Genomic DNA, 25634 nt, shown 5'->3' with positions numbered 1-25634 from the left:
TCAGCACCAAGTACAACGTCATTTTACTGGTTTACCTTTTTTATTTTATTTATTTATTTATTTATTTTGAGACGGAGTCTCACTCAGTTGCCCAGGCTGGAGTGCAGTGGTGCCATCTCGGCTCACTGCAAGCTCTGTCTCCTGGGTTCATGCCATTCTCCTGCCTCAGCCTCCCGAGTACAGGGGGGCTGCCTAAAAGTGGTTGACTCTACTACTGGGACTACAGGAGTCTGCCATCACGCCTGGCTAATTTTTTTTCTATTTTTTTTAGTAGAGACAGGGTTTCACCGTGTTAGCCAGGATGGTCTTGATCTCCTGACCTCGTGATCCACCCACTTTGGCCTCCCAAAGTGCTGGGATACCTTTTTCATTCTTGAACGTAGGAGCTATGAAGAAAAAAACAACAGCAACAACAAAAAACCCACTAAAATGTCTTTAAGAGAACCTTCTACTTACCATCTAACTTACATAATCAGAACACTCTATTGCGTGTGAAAATTGAGTATTATAAGAAAATAATCACCTGTTTTGTGAGAGGTTCCATACACAATGCTCCTCCACCCAATATATACCTTAAAAAGAAAAAAGGAAACACAGAAAATTATCTTGAGAATTATTCCTGCTTAAACAATTTCTGTGTGCCATTATTAAGAAAGCATGCACACAGTAAAGATAAGAAGAGAACATGCAAGCATGAACATACTTGTTAAGGATATAGGACTATGGATAATTTAAAAATTCTAGTGGTATTACTCTCATGTAATTGCTCTGAAATTCTAGTTAATTGTTTGAAATGGCTCTTAGAACAGAATACTTTGAAATTTTGATGATGTCAAAAGCTAAGAACTTGGCGCTAAATATTCCAAAGAATAAGGGCAGAAGAACCCGTTTCCTTAAATGGCATTTGAGTATTCTTTACGACGGAAACTTTCTCTCCCATCCTGTGATGGCCAAGGGTTTTTCCTCTGACAATGGCACTGACTTTACCCTATCCAAAATATGAACATCTGCATGGTTTCACGGTTCAAATTATTTTTATGCATTCTGTTGTGAGAATCAAATGGTTCACACCATGCGGCTTCTCTCAGGGACTCCTCAAGTCCTTTCTAGGCCTGAAGACTGTTCTCTGAACCAAAGACAACTTCTGGGGATGTACCAAATCTCCCATTAGAAAATTATTTAGATCAAGATGTTTTAATCTTTTAACTCTTTCTCAAACAAAATAATTTCATTTCTCCTTTAATGTTATTTTAAATTTCAAAATACACAGATAGCATGCATAAAATAAAATCAAAGGAATGATAGTTTTAGAACAAAAACTGTGGTAATTTTGAAAACACAAAAGCTAAGACCACTGATTGGATCTACGTGGACTCCAAGTCCACCACAAACTGTTCTCTCCTCTGAGGCTTGGCCACACCTTTCCCTTGCCTAAGATTCCTTTTGCTTCCTACCCTTCCAAATGCTGTATTTCCACCCAGAAGACTTGCCAAGACCACTCTAGCCTGCACATCTTCCATTTCAGCTAACTAAAGACATCTTTGCATTGACTAAACCAAATTGTTTTGCAGAGAAGGCATCTAAAAACTTCTACTGTAGACCATTCAGCTTAATAATTGTTATCATGACATTATTCAATAATAAAATGAGGGAAAGAAGTCCTTTTTAACTCCTTTGCCCTGGAGAATCCAAGGAAGTGGCTTTCCCACTTGCTTTGCCCAAACCCTGGGACCTTTCAAAGTGAAAGTTTAATAGAAGGAAAAGAAAATCTAAAAGAAAAACTCTGCAAAAAACTAAACTCAGGTAAAGAATCATGGGATTAAAAATTTTTATTCTTTGTGTATTTGATTTCTGAAACATAGAAATCGATCTCTCACTCCTTAAATCTGCCACTGGGCTAAGAGGGTATTGCACATAAAGTGCACTCATTGATTTAACAGAATTAGAGCATCCAGGCACTCACTGAGATATTGATTCCACAACTGCTCAAAGTCTATTCATTAGTTAATGAGTTAACACAACACTTAATCTTCAAATTTTGGAAATGCTGATGGTAGACAGGAACTTGTTTTGGCAAAAGGAAGCATATGGTAGACATTGTTACTCATTATCCAACCATCACCACCTTTCCTTTAAAGAACCCACTCTTCCTTTAAGGTTGCAGAGTCTCAGATAGTGGGAAGAAAAGAAGTTTTTGCATTTTCAGGTCAAAAGAAAGTACATTTGTACAACCACATAATAGCTATGCAAATGTGTGTTGAAATCTAAACAGAAGACAGAAGTAATTCTAGTACCTTCAGAAAAAGTAAGAAAGATAAGTAAACTTTTCCTTAATACATACTTTCAGCAGCATCGATACCTAAAAGTGGTTGACTTTACTACTGTATTAAATTACATTCATTTTGTCAATATGTGTTCCAAATTCTTACTGGTCTTTGTCTCCAAAGGGATCCTACTGAATATTGAGACAGTTCAAGAATACCAGGGAAAAAAATTCAAATAATTGAAGCAAGGGTCATCTAAGGATAATATGTCACATATACAGGCACAGTAATATTTTCAACTTAAAAAAAAAATCAGTTGTTAAAGTTGCACAGCAAACACTCTCCTAAGCTTAGCCTCTTCAGCCATTTGCTTTATAATCACTTTAAAGAAAAGTCAGTCACAAAATGCCACATTTTGTATGATTCTATTTATATGAAATGTCCAGGATAGGCAAATCTACAGAGACAAAAATTAGATCAGACATTGCCAGGATCAATGGTGGGGGAAATGTGTATAGGGAGTGACTGCTAATGGGTACAGGGTTTCTTTCTGGAGAGAAGAAAAGTTCTGAAATTAGGTAGTGGTAATGGCTGCATAACTCTGAATATGCTAAAAACTACTGAAATGTACACTTCAAAGGGTGAGACTTATATAAAAACTGTATCACAATAGTTTCAAAAATGTTTGGGTATGTCAAGAAATAAAGAAATAGGATCATAGCTCAAAGATATGGGATATAAAATAAATGGAACAAAACTGCTCAATAATCTATCTGGAATCACACAATGCTTAAGCTTTACCCTGACTAAAATGGCAAGTTTTGTGTTTTATTGGCATTTCACATTTTTTACTTCTTCCTAAGTCAGCCAATAACTCCTCCTCCTCACTTAATAGTTGACTATGAAGACCAAGCCATTTTGATTCTGCCTCCAATGAGCTTTCACATGTCATTCCTCCTTCCACTCCCAGGACTACCAAACCAATGTAGGTTCTCCTCATTTCACTCTAAGATGACAGCGTGGCCCTCAACCACTGTCACACTCTTCTAGGCTCTGTGAGCACAGTGTGTCTCATATTCTCTTCTGCTGTCACCAGATTTATTCTAAAACAGTTTCTTTTTTCTTTTTTTTTTTTTTTTTGAGACGGAGTCTCGCTCTGTCACCCAGGCTGGAGTGCAGTGGCCGGATCTCAGCTCACTGCAAGCTCCGCCTCCCTGGGTTCACGCCATTCTCCTGTCTCAGCCTCCCGGGTAGCTGGGACTACAGGTGCCGCCACGTCGCCCGGCTAGTTTTTTGTATTTTTTAGTAGAGACGGGGTTTCACCGTGTTAGCCAGGATGGTCTCGATCTCCTGACCTCGTGATCCACCCGTCTCGGCCTCCCAAAGTGCTGGGATTACAGGCTTGAGCCACCGTGCCCGGCCTAAAACAGTTTCTTTACTGTTACTCCCCTGTTTCTCAACCAGTTACATAGCAAGATGAATATCCAGGGGTAATAGTTTACTTACTAGAAAAAAAAAAAAAATCTGTCACCAATTCACAGAAATGTTTCTGTGAGAATATTTCCTACAACTCTTCTACGTGAATCCTACCCTCCTTGTGTTATAGCTCAAACTGGTCTCGTGTACTCTGAATCCCTCATTCTCTTTCCTAGATACCTGATTGTGTTTACTTTTCACCTATGTAAATAATCTTCCTGCAACCTCCACCAACTGACCAAACCCCACTCACATTTCACTGCCCAACTGAGATCCCACCTACTTCATGAAGAGCAACTCTTTGCAGCTTTAAACCTCAGAGAAATTAAGTCCATGCTTAGCTTTTCTTTTTCTTTTTAGTTCAGATGGAGTTTATCTTTGCCACCAAGGCTGGAGTGCAGTGGTGCGATCTCAGCTTACTGCAACCTCTGCCTCCCGAGTTCAAATGATTCTCCTGTCTCAGCCTCCTGAGTAGCTGGGACTACCAGTATGCACCACCACATCTGGCAACTTTTTTGTATTTTTGGTAGAGATGAGGTTTCACCATCTTGGCAAGCCTGGTCTGGAACTCCTGACCTCAAGTGATCCATCCCCCTCGGCCTCCCAAAGTGCTGGGATTACAGGTGTGTGCCACTGTGCCTGACCTATGGGTAGCATATGATAATCAATAGGGTACTTAGAGTTCTTAGTACTTTTAATCTCCTCTTATATAGCTGGCATTTGGTATAATGAAAAACACTTTACTAGGAATCAGAAGATTTATTTGGGTAGGTCACAAGCTGACTTATTATTCAAATTATTCATCCAAATAATGAGGACTATAACACACTGTGGCAAAAAAGAATCAATGAAGAAACTATGTGAGAGATTTTAAAACTGAAAATGGCACGACTCATAACTTCATGTATTTGTCTCGATTCTAGGTGGTATACTAAGATAATAAACTTACATTCTTGGGATTCTTACAACAAAATGTTGAAAAGCTATACTGGTCCATTTTATAATCACATTTTCAAATGTTTTCATACATTTATCTTGAATTTACAGAGTTTTACCCAAATCTTCTCCTTGATCATTTTTTTTTTCTCAAATAAGATTCTGAACAAAAATGACCCACTTTCCTTTCCTGTGCTTATGGGAATATTGAGTCAACATACACAATTTTATAAACCAGCACATAAAACTAAAGCACAATGCTAATGTCTTTTCTCCCCAATCAGTAAGGGCTTCATTAAAAAGCCCTTATATTTTAACATTTAACTATGAAAAACAAAAGAACTATGGTCTGGTGGCTAGCAAAAGGCTGGTGTAGTGAATAAGAGACACAAAGGTTAAACATTTACTATTTTTCAGTCTTGTGTTTATTTTGTATACGTAAGTATTTGGCTGGGTTACCTAACACTGGACTTCCAAAACTGACCATGAGGTTTTATGACAAGAGAAGTACTTTTTATAGCAATTTTACTGTTGAAACCAAAATAGCCCAGAGAAGCGTTAAAGGTAGCAAAATAAAACAGTACACAATTCTAAACACCTCTGCTTCACACTCAACTTGGACTTACACTCACCTAATAGTATATTTGTGATTACCTTTGTAACAAGCTGTCAAAAGGAGACCTCTAATATCGGCTCATGAAGGAATCACTTCAGCATGTCCTGCTCTGCAGCAGAAAACACATGGGAATCACTCAGAACTCTGGATTTCCAACAGAGCAGCATTTCCCAGAGAGTAAGCCCGAGGGCACCGTCCTCTGAGATGCTGTCAGGAGCACTAATAACAAATTTGGGAAAAACAGAAAATGGCATTAAGGCTTCCAGGTGTCTTAATTTAATTTAATGTAACCTAATTTAGGAGAGCTAAGTAATTAAACATGAGGCCAAAGTACATAAGAAAGTGGCAGCCCTTTATTGCAAATATGCACACACTCTTGGGCGAGGTTCTCTGGTCCTCAGGTATGGGGCCAGGGAAGTCACGCCGGCGCTCTCGGTGGGGTTCTCTGGTCCACGAATGCGGGGGCCAAAGAAGTCACGCCGGCTCCTGCCGGCAGCAGACTTTTATGCATTGGTACTGGAAGGGGGAGGGCAGTGGGCGGGATAAGGGCATGATAGGGGCATCTCCATAAGCGTGGCCGGGTAAGTTTCGATCTCTTCGGATTGACGTCACCTAGCGCATGCTCGGTTGATCTGCATTTTCCCGCGCGTGGGAAAGTTGGTGAGGAAGAACCTGGAAGCCACATGGATTGTGCCTTGTTGTTCACCTTTCTCCATCTTGTCCTTTCTCCCTCACTCAAACACCAGGAAGTCCTTTGGTAAAGACATTTTGAACCTGGCTTCCTCAAAACCTTGCAATCCCCACAGAACAAATATCTATGAACATACCACTATATTAGCACTGACAGAACACTTGGGGAGATATGGCAAAGATTAGGCTGCAGGCCTTAGGTAAGTAAACTCTTAAAACACAATATTGAAAAAAATAGAAATTTAAAAATTAAAACAGAAAAACAAAAGCAAAAGATAAGTAAATAAATAAAAAATTTTAACAAACAATATTGGGCTGGGCAAAGTGGCTCAGACCCATAATCCTAATACTTTGTGAGTCTGAGCGGGGTGGATCACTTTAGCCTGGGAGTTTGAGACCAACATGAGCAACATGGTGAAACCCTGTCCCTATCAAAAATACAAAAATTAGCTTGGCCTGGTGGCATATGCCTGTGGTTCCAGCTACTCAGGAGGCTGAGGTGGGAGGATGGTTTGAGCCCTGGAGGCAGAGGTTGCAGTGAGCTGTGATTGCACCACTCACTGCAGCCTGGGGCAACAGAGCAAGACCCTGTCTCAATAAAATTAATTAATTAACTAATAAAACCAATATTCATTTACTGTGTGGGGAAACTCAAAATGAACTTGGCACATCCATATGTAATACTAAGGTTTTTTTTTTTTTTTTAACCCCACAGTTTTTTTTTCTCTGAGCTTTTACCGATGGATATCACGTCCAGATAAGTATTCTGTAGTACCAACACCACAGTTAATATGTATTTTGATTATACAGAATAATGATTCTTAACAGGATTTTAGCCCCCAAAACACATACATAAGCATGTACATCAAATACAAGTAAAAATAACTGTAGGAACAAAGCTCTTCTGGAGAAAGTTCTGAAGTCAGAAGAAGTCACTCATATTTTTACCCTAAATACAACTATTACTATCTCAACCATAGAAATGATCAAAGTAAGGGCTGGAGATATTTAGATTTTAATCACCATAATGTGGATTATGTCACATAATGGAATTAGTCAGCTGAGTGTTTGAAAATCCTCATTACTTTAAATTGCTCATACTTTCAGGGTCTACAGAACATTTCACAACTAACCTAGCAAACTGTGATCTTTTCCCCACTTCTGTAAGACTTCCAATCACAAAAAAGAAGCAATACAAATTTCAGTAAAACTGTATGACAATTACCATTTGATTTTACTACATTGCAACTATCACCTCTAGAAGTAATTAGCCAGCTCCACAGGTCCATGAGATTTCCCATGATTATTCCTAGAAGTACTAATTAGGATCACAGGCACGTGGGGACCACTCTGTAATCGTAACATTCTCTAAACCTTCAGTCACAATTTACATTTGAAAAACCTTTGGTTTTTATGATTAAAATGTGTATATATGTGTGTGTGTGTATGTGTAAATATGTATGTGTGTGTGTATATATATATACATATGTCACTAAAATCTCTACCTATCAACAACATAATGATTTATAACCAACAGTTTCAGATGTGGGCCCGAGAAAACCAGTACCAGCTTCACCTGGGAACTTCTTAAAAATGTAAATGCTCAGGCAACACCACAGACCTACTGAATCAGAAACCCTGGGACTAGCTCTCCAAATGACTCTGGTGCACACTGTATTTAAAAAAAAAATGTAGGGGTGGAGCAAGATGGCCGAATAGGAATAGCTCCAGTCTCCAACTCCCAGCACGAGTGACAGAGAAGACCAGTGATTTCTGCATTTTCAACTGAGGTACTGGGGTCATCTCACTAGGGAGTGCCGGACAATTGGTGCTGGTCAGTTGCTGCAGCCTGACCAGCGAGAGCTGAAGCAGGGCAAGGCATCGCCTCACCTGGGAAGCGCAAGGGGGAAGGGAATCCCTTTTCCTAGCCAGGGAAACTGAGACACACAACACCTGGAAAATCGGGTAACTCCCACCCCAATACTGCACTTTAAGCAAATGGGCACACCAGGAGATTATACCCATACCTGGCTAGGAGGGTCCCACGGCCACGGAGCCTCCCTCATTGCTAGCACAGCAGTCTGCGATCTAACCGCAAGGCAGCAGCGACACTGGGGGAGGGGCGCCCGCCATTGCTGAGGCTTAAGTAGGTAAACAAAGCCGCTGGGAAGCTCGAACTGGGTGGAGCTCACAGCAGCTCAAGGAAACCTGCCTGTCTCTGTAGAATTCACCTCTGGGGACAGGGCACAGCTAAACAACAACAACAAAAAAAGCAGCAGAAACCTGTGCAGATGCAAACGACTCTGTCTGACAGCTTTGAAGAGAGCAGTGGATCTCCCAACACGGAGGTTGAGATCTGAGAATGGACAGACTGCCTGCTCAAGTGGGTCCCTGACCCCTGAGTAGCCTAACTGGGAGACATCCCCCACTAGGGGCAGTCTGACATCTCACACCTTACAGGGTGGAGTACACCCCTGAGAGGAAGCTTCCAAAGGAAGAATCAGACAGGTACACTCGCTGTTCAGCAATATTCTATCTTCTGCAACCTCTGCTGCTGATACCCAGGCAAACAGGGTCTGGAGTGGACCTCAAGCAATCTCCAACAGACCTACAGCTGAGGGTCCTGACTATTAGAAGGAAAACTATCAAACAGGAAGAACACCTATACCAAAACCCCATCAGTACGTCACCATCATCAAAGACCAGAGGCAGATAAAACCACAAAGATGGGGAAAAAGCAGGGCAGAAAACTGGAAATTCAAAAAATAAGAGTGCATCTCCCCCTGCAAAGGAGCGCAGCACATCGCCAGCAATGGATCAAAGCTGGTCAGAGAATGACTTTGACGAGATGAGAGAAGAAGGCTTCAGTCCATCAAACTTCTCAGAGCTAAAGGAGGAATTACGTACCCAGTGCAAAGAAACTAAAAATCTTGAAAAAAGAGTGGAAGAATTGACAGCTAGACTAATTAATGCAGAGAAGGTCATAAACGAAATGACAGAGATGAAAACCATGACACTAGAAATACGTGACAAATCCACAAGCTTCAGTAACCGACTCCATCAACCGGAAGAAAGAGTATCAGTGATTGAGGATCAAATACATGAAATTAAGCCAGAAGAGAAACCAAAAGAAAAAAGAAGAAAAAGAAATGAACAAAGCCTGCAAGAAGTATGGGATTATGTAAAAAGACCAAATCTACGTCTGATTGGGGTGTCTGAAAGTGAGGGGGAAAATGGAACCAAGTTGGAAAACAGTCTTCAGGATATCATCCAGGAGAACTTCCCCAACCTAGTAGGGCAGGCCAACATTCAAATTCAGGAAATACAGAGAACACCACAAAGATACTCCTCGCGAAGAGCAACTCCAAGCACATAATTGCCAGATTCACCAAAGTTGAAATGAAGGAAAAAATCTTAAGGGCAGCCAGAGAGAAAGGTCAGGTTACACACAAAGGGAAGCCCATCAGACTAACAGCAGACCTCTCAGGCAGAAACTCTACAAGCCAGAAGAAAGTGGGGGCCAATATTCAACATTCTTAAAGAAAAGAATTTTAAACCCAGAATTTCATATCCAGCCAAACTAAGTTTCATAAGTGAAGGAGAAATAAAATCCTTTACAGATAAGCAAATGCTTAGAGATTTTGTCACCACCAGGCCTGCCTTACAAGAGACCCTGAAGGAAGCCCTAAACATGGAAAGGAACAACCGGTACCAGCCATTGCAAAAACATGCCAAAATGTAAAGACCATCGAGGCTAGGAAGAAACTGCATCAACTAACAAGCAAAATAACCAGTTAATATCATAATGGCAGGATCAAGTTCACACATAACAATATTAACCTTAAATGTAAATGGACTAAATGCTCCAATTAAAAGACACAGACTGGCAAACTGGATAAAGAGTCAAGACCCATCAGTCTGCTGCATTCAGGAGACCCATCTCACATGCAGAGACATACATAGGCTCAAAATAAAGGGATGGAGGAAGATCTACCAAGCAAATGGAGAACAAAAAAAAGCAGGGGTTGCAATCCTAGTCTCTGATAAAATAGACTTTAAACCATCAAAGATCAAAAGAGACAAAGAAGGCCATTACATAATGGTAAAGGGATCAATTCAACAGGAAGAGCTAACTCTCCTAAATATATATGCACCCAATACAGGAGCACCCAAATTCATAAAGCAAGTCCTTAGAGACTTACAAAGAGACTTAGACTCCCATACAATAATAATGGGAGACTTCAACACTCCACTGTCAACATTAGACAGATCAACGAGACAGAAAGTTAACAAGGATATCCAGGAATTGAACTCATCTCTGCACCAAGTGGACCTAATAGATATCTATAGAACTCTCCACCCCAAATCAACAGAATATACATTCTTCTCAGCACCACATCGCACTTATTCCAAAATTGACCACATAATTGGAAGTAAAGCACTCCTTAGCAAATGTAAAAGAACAGAAATTATAACAAACTGTCTCTCAGACCACAGTGCAATCAAACTAGAACTCAGGACTAAGAAACTCAATCAAAACCGCTCAACTACATGGAAACTGAACAACCTGCTCCTGAATGACTATAACGAAATGAAGGCAGAAATAAAGATGTTCTTTGAAACCAATGAGAACAAAGATACAACATACCAGAATCTCTGGGACACATTTAAAGCAGTGTGTAGAGGGAAATTTATAGCACTAAATGCCCACAAGAGAAAGCTGGAAAGATCTAAAATTGACACTCTAACATCACAATTAAAAGAACTGGAGAAGCAAGCGCAAACACATTCAAAAGCTAGCAGAAGGCAAGAAATAACTAAGATCAGAGCAGAACTGAAGGAGATAGAGACACAAAAAACCCTCCAAAAAATCAATGAATCCAGGAGTTGGTTTTTTGAAAAGATCAACAAAATTGACAGACCGCTAGCAAGACCAATAAAGAAGAAAAGAGAGAAGAATCAAATAGACGCAAAAAAAAAAAAAAAAAAAAAAAAAGATAAAGGGGATATCACCACCGACTCCACAGAAATACAAACTACCATCAGAGAATACTGTAAACACCTCTACACAAATAAACTAGAAAATCTAGAAGAAATGGATAATTTCCTGGACACTTACACTCTTCCAAGAGTAAACCAGGAAGAAGTTGAATCCCTGAATAGACCAATAGCAGGCTCTGAAATTGAGGCAATAATTAATAGCCTACCCACCAAAAAAAGTCCAGGACCAGATGGATTCACAGCTGAAGTCTACCAGAGGTACAAGGAGGAGATGGTACCATTCCTTCTGAAACTATTCCAATCAATAGAAAAAGAGGGAATCCTCCCTAACTCATTTTATGAGGCCAACATCATCCTGATACCAAAGCCTGGCAGAGACACAACAAAAAAAGAAAATTTTAGACCAATATCCCTGATGAACATCGATGCAAAAGTCCTCAATAAAATACTGGCAAACCGGATTCAGCAGCACATCAAAAAGCTTATCCACCATGATCAAGTGGGCTTCATCCCTGGGATGCAAGGCTGGTTCAACCTTTGCAAATCAATAAACGTAATCCAGCATATAAACAGAACCAAAGACAAGAACCACATGATTATCTCAATAGATGCAGAAAAGGCTTTTGACAAAATTCAACAGCCCTTCATGCCAAAAACACTGAATACATTCGGTATTGATGGAACGTACCTCAAAATAATAAGAGCTATTTATGACAAACCCACAGCCAATATCATACTGAATGGGCAAAAACTGGAAAAATTCCCTTTGAAAACTGGCACAAGACAGGGATGCCCTCTCTCACCACTCCTATTCAACATAGTGTTGGAAGTTCTGGCTAGGGCAATCAGGCAAGAGAAAGAAATAAAGAGTATCCAGTTAGGAAAAGAAGAGGTCAAATTGTCCCCGTTTGCAGATGACATGATTGTATATTTAGAAAACCCCATTGTCTCAGCCCAAAATCTCCTTAAGCTGATAAGCAACTTCAGCAAAGTCTCAGAATACAAAATTAATGTGCAAAAATCACAAGCATTCTTATACACCAGTAACAGACAAACAGAGAGCCAAATCAGGAATGAACTTCCATTCACAATTGCTTCAAAGAGGATAAAATACCTAGGAATCCAACTTACAAGGGATGTAAAGGACCTCTTCAAGGAGAACTACAAACCACTGCTCAGTGAAATAAAAGAGGACACAAACAAATGGAAGAACGTACCATGCTCATGGATAGGAAGAATCAATATCGTGAAAATGGCCATACTGCCCAAGGTTATTTATAGATTCAATGCCATCCCCATCAAGCTATCAATGAGTTTCTTCACAGAATTGGAAAAAACTGCTTTAAAGTTCATATGGAACCAAAAAATAGCCCGCATTGCCAAGACAATCCTAAGTCAAAAGGACAAAGCTGGAGGCATCACGCTACCTGACTTCAAACTACACTACAAGGCTACAGTAACCAAAACAGCGTGGTACTGGTACCAAAACAGAGATATAGACCAATGGAACAGAACAGAGTCCTCAGAAATAATACCACACATCTACAGCCATCTGATCTTTGACAAACCTGAGAGAAACAAGAAATGGGGAAAGGATTCCCTATTTAATAAATGGTGCTGGGAAAATTGGCTAGCCGTAAGTAGAAAGCTTAAACTGGATCCTTTCCTTACTCCTTATACGAAAATTAATACAAGATGGATTAGAGACTTAAATGTTAGACCTAATACCATAAAAACCCTAGAAGAAAACCTAGGTAGTACCATTCAGGACATAGGCATGGGCAAGGACTTCATGTCTAAAACACCAAAAGCAACGGCAGCAGAAGCCAAAATTGACAAATGGGATCTAATTAAACTAAAGAGCTTCTGCACAGCAAAAGAAACTACCATCAGAGTGAACAGGCAACCTACAGAATGGGAGAACATTTTTGCAATCTATTCATGTGACAAAGGGCTAATATCCAGAACCTACAAAGAACTCAAACAAATTTACAAGAAAAAAACAAACAACCCCATCAAAAAGTGGGCAAAGGATATGAACAGACATTTCTCAAAAGAAGACATTCATACAGCCAACAGACACATGATAAAATGCTCATCATCACTGGCCATCAGAGAAATGCAAATCAAAACCACAATGAGATACCATCTCACATCAGTTAGAATGGCAATCATTAAAAAGTCAGGAAACAACAGGTGCTGGAGAGGTTGTGGAGAAATAGGAACACTTTACACTGTTGGTGGGATTGTAAACTAGTTCAACCATTATGGAAAACAGTATGGCAATTCCTCAAGGATCTAGAACTAGATGTACCATATGACCCAGCCATCCCACTACTGGGTATATACCCAAAGGATTATAAATCATGCTGCTATAAAGTCACATGCACACATATGTTTATTGCGGCACTATTCACAATAGCAAAGACTTGGAATCAACCCAAATGTCCATCTGTGACAGACTGGATTAAGAAAATGTGGCACATATACACCATGGAATATTATGCAGCCATAAAAAAGGATGAGTTTGCATCCTTTGTAGGGACATGGATGCAGCTGGAAACCATCATTCTTAGCAAACTATCACAAGAACAGAAAACCAGACACCACATGTTCTCACTTGTAGGTGGGAACTGAACAATGAGATCACTTGGACTCGGGAAGGGGAACATCACACATCGGGGCCTATCATGGGGGGGGGGATTGCATTGGGAGTTATACCTGATATAAATGACGAAGTGATGGGTGCTGACGAGTTGATGGGTGTAGCACACCAACATGGCACAAGTATACGTATGTAACAAACCTGCAGGTTACGCACATGTACCCTAGAACTTAAAGTATAAAAAAAAAAAAAAAAAAAAAAAAGTAGGCCAGGCACAGCTGCTCATGCCTGTCATCCCAGCACTTTGAGAGGGCAAGGTGGGAGGATCACTTGAACTCAGGAGTTCAAGAACAGCCAGAGCAACATAGTGAGACTTCATCCTATAAAAAACTTTTTTAAACTAAAAAAAAAAAAAAAAAAAAAATTTAAAGTAATCACTTAAACTTATGCTCCTGAGAGAACAGTTAACACCACTCAAACAAATGGAGGATCAAATGGAAAGTTATCCTAAAAAGCAAACAAGCAAGTTTAATTAATTTGAAGAACATCCTTAATGCTATATACTATTTAGAAGATTTTCAAAGAATCTATAAAAGAATATGTACATTTATTATCAGATAATGGGTGAAAGTCATAAAGGTAAAATTAGTAGGAACAAAAATGAAAACCAAAGCAAGTAAAAATGAAGTGAAAATCAGGCCCAAACAGAACAGTGTTATGGTAAACTTATGGAACATATGAAGGGGTTCCACTTCAATAGAACTATATAAAGGAACCATTCCAACGATGATAGACTGGGTAACTTAGATCAATCTTCCGACTGAGAACTAGAAAAGTGGACAAAATGTAATGATTACAGGGCTGAGTAAAGCGAATACCAGAGAACAGGGTCTTCTTTTTTCCCCCTTGGGTTTTCTTCCAATGACAGCAGATAAGAAGAGGTTAATAAGCTGAGCTAGAACTCACAGCCTCACAGAGCTCACAGGGAGATAAACATTGGAGCTCAGCGTTCACCGAGGAGAGGCCCTGCTAACTCTCCCACTCCTTAGGTTGGGAACCTGAAGAACAAACTGCAAATTGCCCTGACAGGGAATGATGGCCAGCTTTAATCATCTCAATCCCTGATTGGATGAGACAATCCTGGGTTGCTAATTTCCAAGCCCCTGGCAGGGGCAAATGTAAATCCTCTCTGGAGAAGAATATCATCCAAGGCTTCAAATTGGCTCCACATTATATATTTCATATATTTCATATATAATGTCTATCACTAAAAATAAAAAGCCACATGAGACTTAAGAATGACATAACAGAAAACAAGAGAAGCAAACAAGACACAAAACCACAAGGGATCGAGATAACAGAGTTACCAGACACACTTCAAAATAACTCTGCTGAACATGAGTAAGGAAAGACAGGACAAGACTGAAAACCTGGCAGAGAAATGCAAATTATGAAAATCAACCATATGAAATTCTGCAATTTAGAACTACCAAAACTGAAAGTAATAACTTAATGGATAAGTTTAACCACAGCAGTAACCTAGCAGAAGACAGATTCAGTAAACTGGAAAAAGCTCAGAAAGATAAAAAGGTAGAAAATTGAGAAAAAAAAGACAATATGTTGAAAAGTTTATCACATACGTAGAGTCCTGGAAGAAAAAAAGAATGGGACAGAAGTAAGAGCTGAAGATATGGTTGCGGAGAGTTTTCAAAAACTGATCAAAGACTTCACAAGATTGAAGCACCATAAACGATTCAAGAGAAACAATGGAAGCTAGCATAAGAGAATGATATCTTCAAGGTGCTGAAAGAAGGAAACTGCCAATCTAGAAACTTACACTCAGTGAAGATATTCTTCAATAATGAAATAAAAAGTAAGGATTTTCTCCACCTGCAGACTCACACTAAAGGAAATACTAAAGGGTATTTTCAGACAGGAGAAAGAGGATCCTCTACATCAAAACCTGGGGACTCTATTCCATAAACTCTGTACCTGGAACTCAGGAATTAAGATTTTACAGAAATAAAAAGCGTTCTTCAGGGAGGGGAAAATAAAGGTTGAGGGTGACTGGTAAAATGAAGTTTGAGTTACCTTACCTTAACTCTGAACCAGACTCTCAGGCTCTACAAGGATCTCATGAAGTTATCTGATTTCCCATTTAACATCTCAGCCTTCTAAGTTATTCTTAAGGATGAAGAACATTCTATTTTTCAAAGACTACATCACCAGGTCTAAATAGTTACAAGTCACTTCCTTACATTGAGTTGAAAATCACCCCTTTGTAATTCGACTTATTAGTTCTAGTTTTATGCCCTGTCTTCACCAAAAACAAATAAAAATAAAAACTAATGCTTCCATATACATACTTTTTCAAATAGTTGAAGACAAGCTATCATGAACCTGAACCCCCAGGCTTTCCTCTCCAAATCCACAATTTCATCAGCTATCCTAAGACATGGAAAAGAATCTCTTCCCAATCCTGGCTATTATTCTCTAAACGAACCTATCCTTGTCTAAGTAGACCCTTCTTAAAGTGCTACCTAGGAATTCAAGTCAGTAACTCTGATGTTGCCTGTAACATCAGAAAATGACTTCCTTAAAAGTACAGCAAGTTGGATTTGCCAAGTTGCTGACCAGGTTGCATTCCCTCCTGCCCTCACTCCCATCTTTGTGTTATGCTTTATCTCAAGTTTCATTTTGCTTATTATTCATGACTCTCAATGTGTCACAGTGGACATCAGAGGCCATACATATATATTGTTCTGGCTCTTTCCTGCAAATCTTTCTGAGTCATACCTGCTATTCTCCAAAGTCTGTGAATCCCAATACTAATAACTTGGCAATTCAGTTTAAGGTCCTCTTCAGAAGGTCAGTTAGCTCAAGGCAATCACATTCTTCCCAGGCCTCTTAAGAAATACTCCAACCCCAGAAAAGGCCCTTCTTTCTGGTATCAGGAGCCATGGGCCACAAACACAAATCCAGTAGAATTTCAGCCATTTACCTCCCAGATCATCCCCTCCCTGAAGTTCTAACCAGAGCAGGAAAAAATAATGAAAACACCACCTGCAGTCACAAATCCTCCAGTTTCTTGGCCAATATTTCATATTCCCTTCAAGATACCTCCCAAAGAGGACATGACAAGGGAGGGGCACACAGAGTGCTACAGGTACTGAGAAGGTTCTATTTCTTTTTTCTTTTTTCTCTTTTTGAGATGGAGTTTCGCTCTTGTCACCCAGGTTGGAGTACAATGGTGCGATCTCAGCTCACTGCAACCTCTGCCTCCTGGGTTCAAGTGATTCTCCCACCTCAGCCTCCCAAGTAGCTGGGATTAGAGACACTGGCCATCACGCCCGGCTTATTTTTGTATTTTTAATAGAGGTGGGGTTTCACCATGTTGACCAGGCTGGTCTCAAACTCCTGTCCTCAAGTGATCCACCTGCCTCGGCCTCCCAAAGTGCTAGAATTACAGGAGCGAGCCACCACGCCCAGCCAAAGGTTCTATTTCTTAAGTTTGGTGTTGGGCACATGTTCATATGATTTAATGTTTTTTTAAAAAATGATATCTTCCTTTTTGTGTGTGTGTTTGTTTTTTGTTGTAGGCCTGCGTACTTCATTCGTTCACCCATATGAATCTGTAGAGAAGTAACCATTAGCAACTTCAGTCAATATATACTAGACTCATACTTTAGGAAGACAACCCAGTTGACAACCACAACAGTTTCTATGCTAACAAAAGTCAGAGAAAATACTGACATTAGGGTCATTTCTAGAAAGTTCAATCATAAGATATATCCCCAAGCAAAAATATACACACAGAAAATTAAGAAGCTTTCAGAAAACTACTACCATCCTTAGAGTAAGTACAACAAAGTATTCTTTTATGTCTTTGTTTTTTTCATCAAAATACCTCATACAGCCATAGATTTTAAACCATTACATCTTATCTAGATTCCATATTAGATCATTAACATTTTTTCTAGATTCCATTGTTATTCTTTTGTAACCTTTATTTTAGGTATCTTAAAAATACTTTATTAAATATAACACATTCAGAAAAGTGCAGAAAATATACCTTAAGGTAGACCTTAACAAGTTACTCTAAATTATTTGCCCATGTAACCACCAGCCTGCTCCCGAAAGATATTAGAGCCAGGATCCAAGAAGCCCATAGATGTATCTTTCAGTTCACACCTCCCACCTCAATGGACTCCTCAACCTACCCTGTGTGTAATCACCTCTTTTTTCTTGACAGTTTTACTGCCCAAGTATGAATCCATAAATAAGTATTTCTCAGTTCTCTTTTCATTTATGTTCTATTGCCCTTTGGAGGGCAGCAGACCATTATAGTAGGTAAGATTTTCTTTCACTCTAAGGGCCAATTTTCACTCCACTGCCGGTGATATTGCCTCCACTAAGAATGTATGCCCTAACCAACATGAGTTTTGCCTATTTTTGAACTCTATATAGAGGAAATTGTACAAATTAGGTTTTGGGGGTCTGGTCTCTATTGCTTAACATAGTGTTAAAGTTTGTAATTCGACTTATTAGTTCTAGTTTTATGCCCTGTCTTCACCAAAAACAAATAAAAATAAAAACTAATGCTTCCATATACATACTTTTTCAAATAGTTGAAGACAAGCTATCATGAACCTGAACCCCCAGGCTTTCCTCTCCAAATCCACAATTTCATCAGCTATCCTAAGACATGGAAAAGAATCTCTTCCCAATCCTGGGAAGCCCATCTCGTCCCACATAGCTGTAAGCCATTTTATGAACACCACAATTCTCCATTTTACTGGAATGAACATTTGGGTTATTTTCTATTTGGGGCTATTATAAACAATGCTGCTCTGAACATTCCTGTGTCTCCCGGCACCTACGTACTCGTTCTTGTGGAGTATATATCCATGAGATTCCTGAACCATAGGGTATGAGTATCTTCCACTTTACCAAACTGTTTTCCAAACACTTGTACAAATACACACCCATTAGAAGGATATAGAGCCTTGTAACAATTTTCTTACCTTAAAAGATAAACAAAATGTCTCCTATCCCTTGTTTGTCTTTTAAGATCTGAAGATCACTGTGCAAGGGACTATCAGAGTCAACCTTGAGAATTACAAAACAAAAAAACAATTCAAACAGAAAGATTATTATTATTATTATTTTTACTAAGTCAAAAATGAACCAATCTGAAAGCTAAAATAGAGCACCCAGGGTAAGTTCCAGAAAGAGGAGATCTTCAGCTGCTCTATATCCCCAGGAAGAATAGAGGCCACTATGGCTTCCAGCTCCTTTAGGATAAGTGTCCCAAAGAGATCATAGTAGCCTAAATCTTATCTAATAAGAGGGTTCAGAGTTTGTAGTCATTCTAAAGGAAAACAGTCACATGTATATAATTTTCTCAAGAATTCAAAAAAAGTTTGCTATGCTTTCCTAAACTTGTATTATTAGCCAGTGTGTTTTAGGAGAAAAATTTGCCATGGACAGAACTGTCAAAAGTTTTTTTTTTTGTTTTTGTTTTTGTTTTTTTTTTTTTTTTTGAGACGGAGTCTTGCTCTGTCGCCTCCAGTGGTGCGATCTCGGCTCACTGCAAGCTCCGCTTCCCAGATTCACGTCATTCTCCCGCCTCAGCCTCCGGAGTAGCTGGGACTACAGGCGACCGCCACCACGCCCGGCTAATTTTTTTTTTTGTATTTTTAGTAGAGACGGGGTTTCACCGTGTTAGCCAGGATGGTCTCAATCTCCTGACTTCGTGATCCGCCCACCTCAGCCTCCCAAAGCGCTGGGATTATAGGCTTGAACCACCGTGCCCGGCCAAGAACTGTCAAAAGTTAAATCACTAAAGAATCGGTATTTTTCTACAACTGTCCTATATATACATATCCAATATGTATCCCAACTCCCACTCCCCACTTTTTTTTGTTTTATGAGACAGGGTGTCTCACTCTGTCATCCAGGCTGGAATATGATGGTGCAATCACAGTTCATTGCAGCCTTGACTTCTCCTAGCTCAAAAGAGCTTCCTGCCTCAGCCTCCCACCACCCCTAGTAGCTGGGACTACAGGTGTATTCTATCTATATATTTCAAAAGTAATAACATAACTGCCTCCACAATAAGAGTTGATTATGTTGCTTTCAAACTTGGGGGAAAAAATCACAAAAATCAACTTGGCAATCATTCCCTGTATAATGAAATGTATTACTTTTATTTACTTATCAAGCCATATTGCTCGAGCTTTTTGCCAGAAGATAAAAATCATGTAAATGTTCACTCTATCAGGAAGATGACAAAAACAATTCCAATGGGCTTATAAAAACAATTTCTTTAAATCCAAAAACAAGTAAACTCATCCTATCTTACCCCCTACATCTTTTGGAACTTGATTGCATTTGAGATTCACAAAATAAAGCTAATAAACATTTCCATATCTGTCCAGTTTTAAGAAATGATATTTATAATCTGACAAAAGAAAAGAACAAAAGAACAATCAGAAGAGCAGGGATTTAGAGATCCTTACCTGTCTTATAACTCTGTGATCTGTGTATGTCCCTGAGCTCTTCCATAAGTCTATCTGAAGCTTGCACTGGCCCAGACACTGCAGCCTGAAACACAAAAGCCACTGTTTACCAGGGTCGACTGAGCCAACTAATTTGAAGATTTAAGGTATTTCAACCTGCTCCAAAAGATTACAGTAGCCGGGCAGGGGGCTCACACCTATAATCCCAGCACTTTGGGAGGCCGAGGCGGGTGGATCACGTGAGGCCAAGAGTTTGAAACCAGCTTGGCTGTCAGGATGAAACCCCATCTCTACCAAAAAAATACAAAAGTTGGCCAGGTGCGGCTGCACGTGCCTGTAGTCCCAGCTACTAGGGAAGCTGAGGCAAGAGAATCACTTGAACCCGGAAGGTGGAGGTAGTACTGAGCTGAGATGGTGCCACTGCACTCTGGCCTGGGCCACAGAGCAGGACTCCATCTCAAAAGAAAAAAGAAAAAGATTACAATAAAATTGGATCACCACTTAACAATTTCAGAAGTAAAAAAAGGCCAGGCACAGTGGCTCATGCCTGTAATCCCAGCACTTTGGGAGGCTGAGGTGTGCAGATCACATCAGGAGTCTGAGACCAGCCTGGCCAACATAGTGAAACCCAGTCTCTACTAAAAATACAAAAATTAGCTGAGTGTGGTGGTGCACGCCTATAGTCCCAGCTACTTAGGAGGCTGAGGCAGGAGAATTGCTTTTACCCAGGAGGCAGAGGTTGCAGTGAGCCAAGACCATGCCATTGCACTCCAGCCTGGGTGACAGAGTGAAACTCCATCTAAAAGAAAAGAAAAAGTCCCATTAAATGAAGCATTATGAAGTTTGAAGAGAATATAAAACTAGACACAAGTCTGGTCCATTTCCTTTTTCTTATCACCTGAAAAACTCTAGCCAACATGTTCAGACCACCATGGACTCTACAGAAGCATAAAATTCAGTATGAGTCTATTCCAAAACCCAGCAATTTTTGAAAATACTGGAAGACACTCAAGGTGACACATTATTAACTCAAATAGGCTTCCATTCATAAGACGACAAGCAAGAATATTACACAGATGGTCTAGTTCACACATTAAGACACTGGGAACCATGTGTGCCCACGTGCAACTGGTTTCAGTTTTTCAGTGCAGGGACTTCTCTAAAGATGAAAAATATCGATATCATATCCTAAGACTATATAGAAATGGAACTACTTTTTGGTCATGTGAAACCAAAGGTTTTAAAGACTGTACTAGACTTTGAAGGAGAAAAAAAATCAAGTTTATAAAAATATTACTTCCTAGCCATGTAACCACGAACTCATTTCATATCTATAAAATATGAGAAGCTTTCCTATCTCTAAAATATGAAGAGCACCTATTTCACACAGTTGCTATGATGACTAAATGAAAAGATCTATAAAGTATAAAGTATTTAGCATAGTATCAGTCATGCAAAAGTGTTCAATAATTTATCCTTGTTTTGAAGATAACTCAAACTGGAATTGATCACAAGACACAGAAAGTACAGTAATATTAATTCAAATGCTACAATCTCAGTTTTTTAAATAATCAAGATGTGGGGGATTGGCTAAATTTCTTTGCTGTATGAAAAATTACCAATTAAATTAACATATAAATAAGATTGAAGGAGGGAGAGTTATCTATCTGATTTCAACATCTGACATCTACTTGCCTAACAATTCATTCCCTGTTTTGGAGAACCTGTGCCCAAGGCAAAGTAACTGGTCCTCGGATATTGTGGAGTTGGTAAATAGCTCTAGTACAAGGCAGGAAGCAGTAAGTGTTCAGACAATCATTTGATATTTCCCTACTCTGTCTAGCATTTTTTGTATATACATCCATCATTTTAATTTATTTTTCATAGCAACCATCCAAAAGATATGTACTGTCTAACCGTATTTTAGAGTTGAGCAAAGTGAAACCATAAAAGGTGTGTCTGTCTCCAAACTCAGTGTTCCTTTCCCATCCTGCTGCTTCACATAAAAGAGATTTCAAGTCAAAAGAGAAACACTACTTCTGGTTTGGTCAGAGCAGGATGGACCAAAGTCAGCTTCATGAAGGAGAAATAATTTGAGTTGTGTTTTGTAGGAGAGAATGAATTTGAATATACAGATGCCACAGAAGAAAGGTCAGCAGAGAAAACAGCATAGACAGGAGGAAAGGGGCATATACAGGGATCAGCTGGTGGTTCAGGATGTGAAGAGCAGATGAACAGGATAAAAAGTGGCTATTCATAGATGAGAAAGATAACCCTGGGCAGCAAAGCATATGAGCGTGGCTAGGCAGAGTGGCTCATGTCTGTAATCCCAGCACTTGGGCAGGCCGAGGTAAGAGGACTGCTTGAACTTAAGTGTTCAAGACCAGCATGGTCAACATAGTGAGACCTCATCTCTACTAAAAATCAAAAAGTGGTGTGGTGGCATATGCCTATAGTCTGAGACACTTGGGAGGCTGAAGCAGGAGGACCACTGGAGACAAGAGGACCACTGGAGCCTGGGAGATAAAGGCTACAGTGAACTATGATTGTGCCCCCGCACCCTAGCCCAGGTGACAGAGCAAGACCCTGTCTCAAAATCAATAAACAAATGACTGAATCTACCACTAAAGCAGGAATGGAGGAGGAGAGCAGCTGAGATCGTCATGTTCATGAATTGCCTGGTGTTAACTATAATTACTTGACCAAAAAGTCCAGGCTCCAGATATTTATACACAATTACACATTTAAATGGTCTTACCTTTCAGTCTTCCTAATTTTCTTTAATATTGCTCAATTTTCTTTTTCAATTCCTTCATCCTCCAACTTTTTCCCACTAATAGGCTCTTCTTTCATCTCATAGTGATCTAGGTTTTCTATATCCTGCAAAAAGAAGAAAAATATTAGCTTATTCAACCTGCTTTCTTCAGTAGTTTCTTATGCCAAAAGTTAAATTATTCTTGACTCAATGGGGGACAAGAAACAGAATATATCTGTCCTATGGGGAGAGAGATAAAGCCCTTACATTCCATTCAAGAGGCTCCCACCTTTTATATCCTGTATTTTATTTAAAAGTTAGACTCTGAGTAAAGCAGATTTAAAAGCTTTACAAAGTCACAACTATTATGAAATAAGACATCATTTATTTATTTACTTTTTATTTAATTTATTTTTTTTAAAATATAGAGTCTCACTCTGTCACGTAGGGCACCGGCCTATAGTCCCAGCTACTCAGGAGGATTGCTTGAACCCAGGAGTTCAAGGTTATATGACCACGCTACTGCACTCCATCCTGAGTGACATAAGACTCTGTCTCAAAAAACAAACAAAAACAAGCCTACAACACTACTTCTTTAGTTCTGAAGCCCTCTAAAGTATATTTTAGGTTAATAAATTCCAAACCAAGAAAATGAAAGCCTAAATTAATTATAAGACCCCAAACAGAAAAAAATCTTTTAAAACAATCAAGACCATGGAATTCACATACATTCTATTGGGTCAATGCAGAGATATAGATCTTTGTTCCGAAGTTTAAATTTAAATGCAAAGCTTCAGAGCCTGAAAACGTCTAAAATTATACCCATGACTGACAACTGGCCTAAGCTCAATGTCTTTGGAATTTGCCCTACTAACTTTGCTACTGTTGGAATGTATTCCCTCCAAAATTCATCTGTTGATGTTGTCAACGTGATGATATTAACAGGTAGGACTTTTAAAAGGTCATTAGGCCAAGAGGGCTCTTTCCTCATTTATGGGATTAAGGCCCTTTTGAATGAGGCTTCACACGTTGGACGAGCTTGCTCTCCTGCCCTTCTGCCTGCTACCATGTGAGGATGCAATGAAAAGGCCCTGAGACACCAAATGTTGATATTTTCATCTTGGATTTCGCAGACTCCAGAACAGTCAGAAAATAAATGACTGTTCTTTATAAATTACTCACTCTCTGTTATTCTGTTACAACACTATTAAACAGACTAAGACAAATGTCTTTGAATGATTTTTCAACGAGACAGTTTCACTACCTCCAGCAAGTAGTCCCTAAAATATTCTCAAATTCTCTTTTATGCAAACATAAAATTTTAAAAATTCAGTAGTTTCTCTTCCAAAAAGTAACCACATACAGGTTAAATACTGATTAGTATTAAATATAATTTTAGTGCTAAAAGTTAAGAGCTTTTGTTTTCTGGAAAACCAAATCCAACAATTCACATAAAACAATTTGCTCAAAGGCATATCATGAGTTAGAGGTAAAGCCAGAATTTATAAATTACATTCCATTCCAAATACAATGTCTTTCAATTATTCCATATTAGTAGTTACTTATAAAGGAGATTAGAGAATTACTCAAATGTTCAAAACTGAAGATATTTATGATTTTTTTTTTTTTTGAGACAGAGTTTCACCTTTGTCATCCAGACTGGAGCACACTCTTGGCTCACTGCAACCTCCACCTCCCAGGTTCAAGTGAGAAGAAGGAAAAAGACAAAGACTCATCCTTCAAATTGGACTTTTATTTAAACCAAGGTTTGTCAGCCTCAGCAATATTGATATATTGGGCCAGACAATTCTTTGTGGAGGCTTCTCCTGGTGTGTTGTGGGACATTTAATAACATCCCCTCTACCCACGGGATGCCAATAAGACCTCCCAACCATGGCCAGTTGTGACCACAAAAATGTCTCCAGATATTTCCAAATGTCCCATGGGAGGCAAAATATTCCTGCAGGCAAAAATTACTGTGTAAACTAGATCTACATCCTAGGTCTTAGAAAAACGATGTAAAGCTTCCCAAGTTAGCCCTGTACACCCTTGATACTGAAATGAAATAAGAGCCTTAAAGGAAACAAGCAAAACCTTAATCTTCTTTAATACAGAAGTAAAAATGCAAAAATAAAATATTACTATAGCCGTTCTAACATTGTTTTTTATAGGAATGCAAGGATGATTCAAAATTAGGAAAATTTCATCAGGTAATTCACAAATTATATTTCTCCATAGAATTGTAGGAACAATCATGAAAAACAAGGTAGCTCTATATGCATTAAGTTCATGTGATATTCAGTGAAAAACACAAGTTGCATATGTCTTACAGAAAAAACTGAACACTGAACACATATTTCCACCATCTGCTCTTTGTCCTAAGACTCCACTAGAAATACAGTGAAGAAGAAACATATAAACACACAATCACAAAAAAAGAAATAGGATTACCAACAGAAGAGAATTCGCCTTCATTAGACAATGACAGTAAATGGAAAATGGTTAATTAATGGAGCAAAGCAAACAAAAGTGGAGGTTCCAGCCATCATTTATGATTGCACCGGGAGATAAGATAGAGGGTTAGAGGATAACAATTAGGAATCAGCATACATTCCCCCCTAAAAGCTATCAGTTGCCAAGTCTTGGCCATGAAGAACTCCCAATCAATTTTTTGTTTTTATTTTTTATTTGTATTTATTTTATTTATTTGTTTATTTATTGAGACAGGGTCTTGCTCTTTCACCCAGGCTGGAATGCAGGAATGCAGTGG

The 25634-nt window shown here is 39.1% G+C and overlaps 1 pseudogene; it reads right to left on the bottom strand.

The window, feature by feature from the left end:
* Positions 1–25634, bottom strand: part of LOC115897579 — a 40297-nt pseudogene that overhangs the window by 371 nt on the left and 14292 nt on the right.

Source organism: Rhinopithecus roxellana, chromosome 5 (genome assembly GCF_007565055.1).
Source record: "Rhinopithecus roxellana isolate Shanxi Qingling chromosome 5, ASM756505v1, whole genome shotgun sequence".
Classification (NCBI taxonomy): domain Eukaryota; kingdom Metazoa; phylum Chordata; class Mammalia; order Primates; family Cercopithecidae; genus Rhinopithecus; species Rhinopithecus roxellana.
Note: the sequence above shows the minus strand (reverse complement) of the source record. Positions and strands in the feature narration are given on the sequence as shown.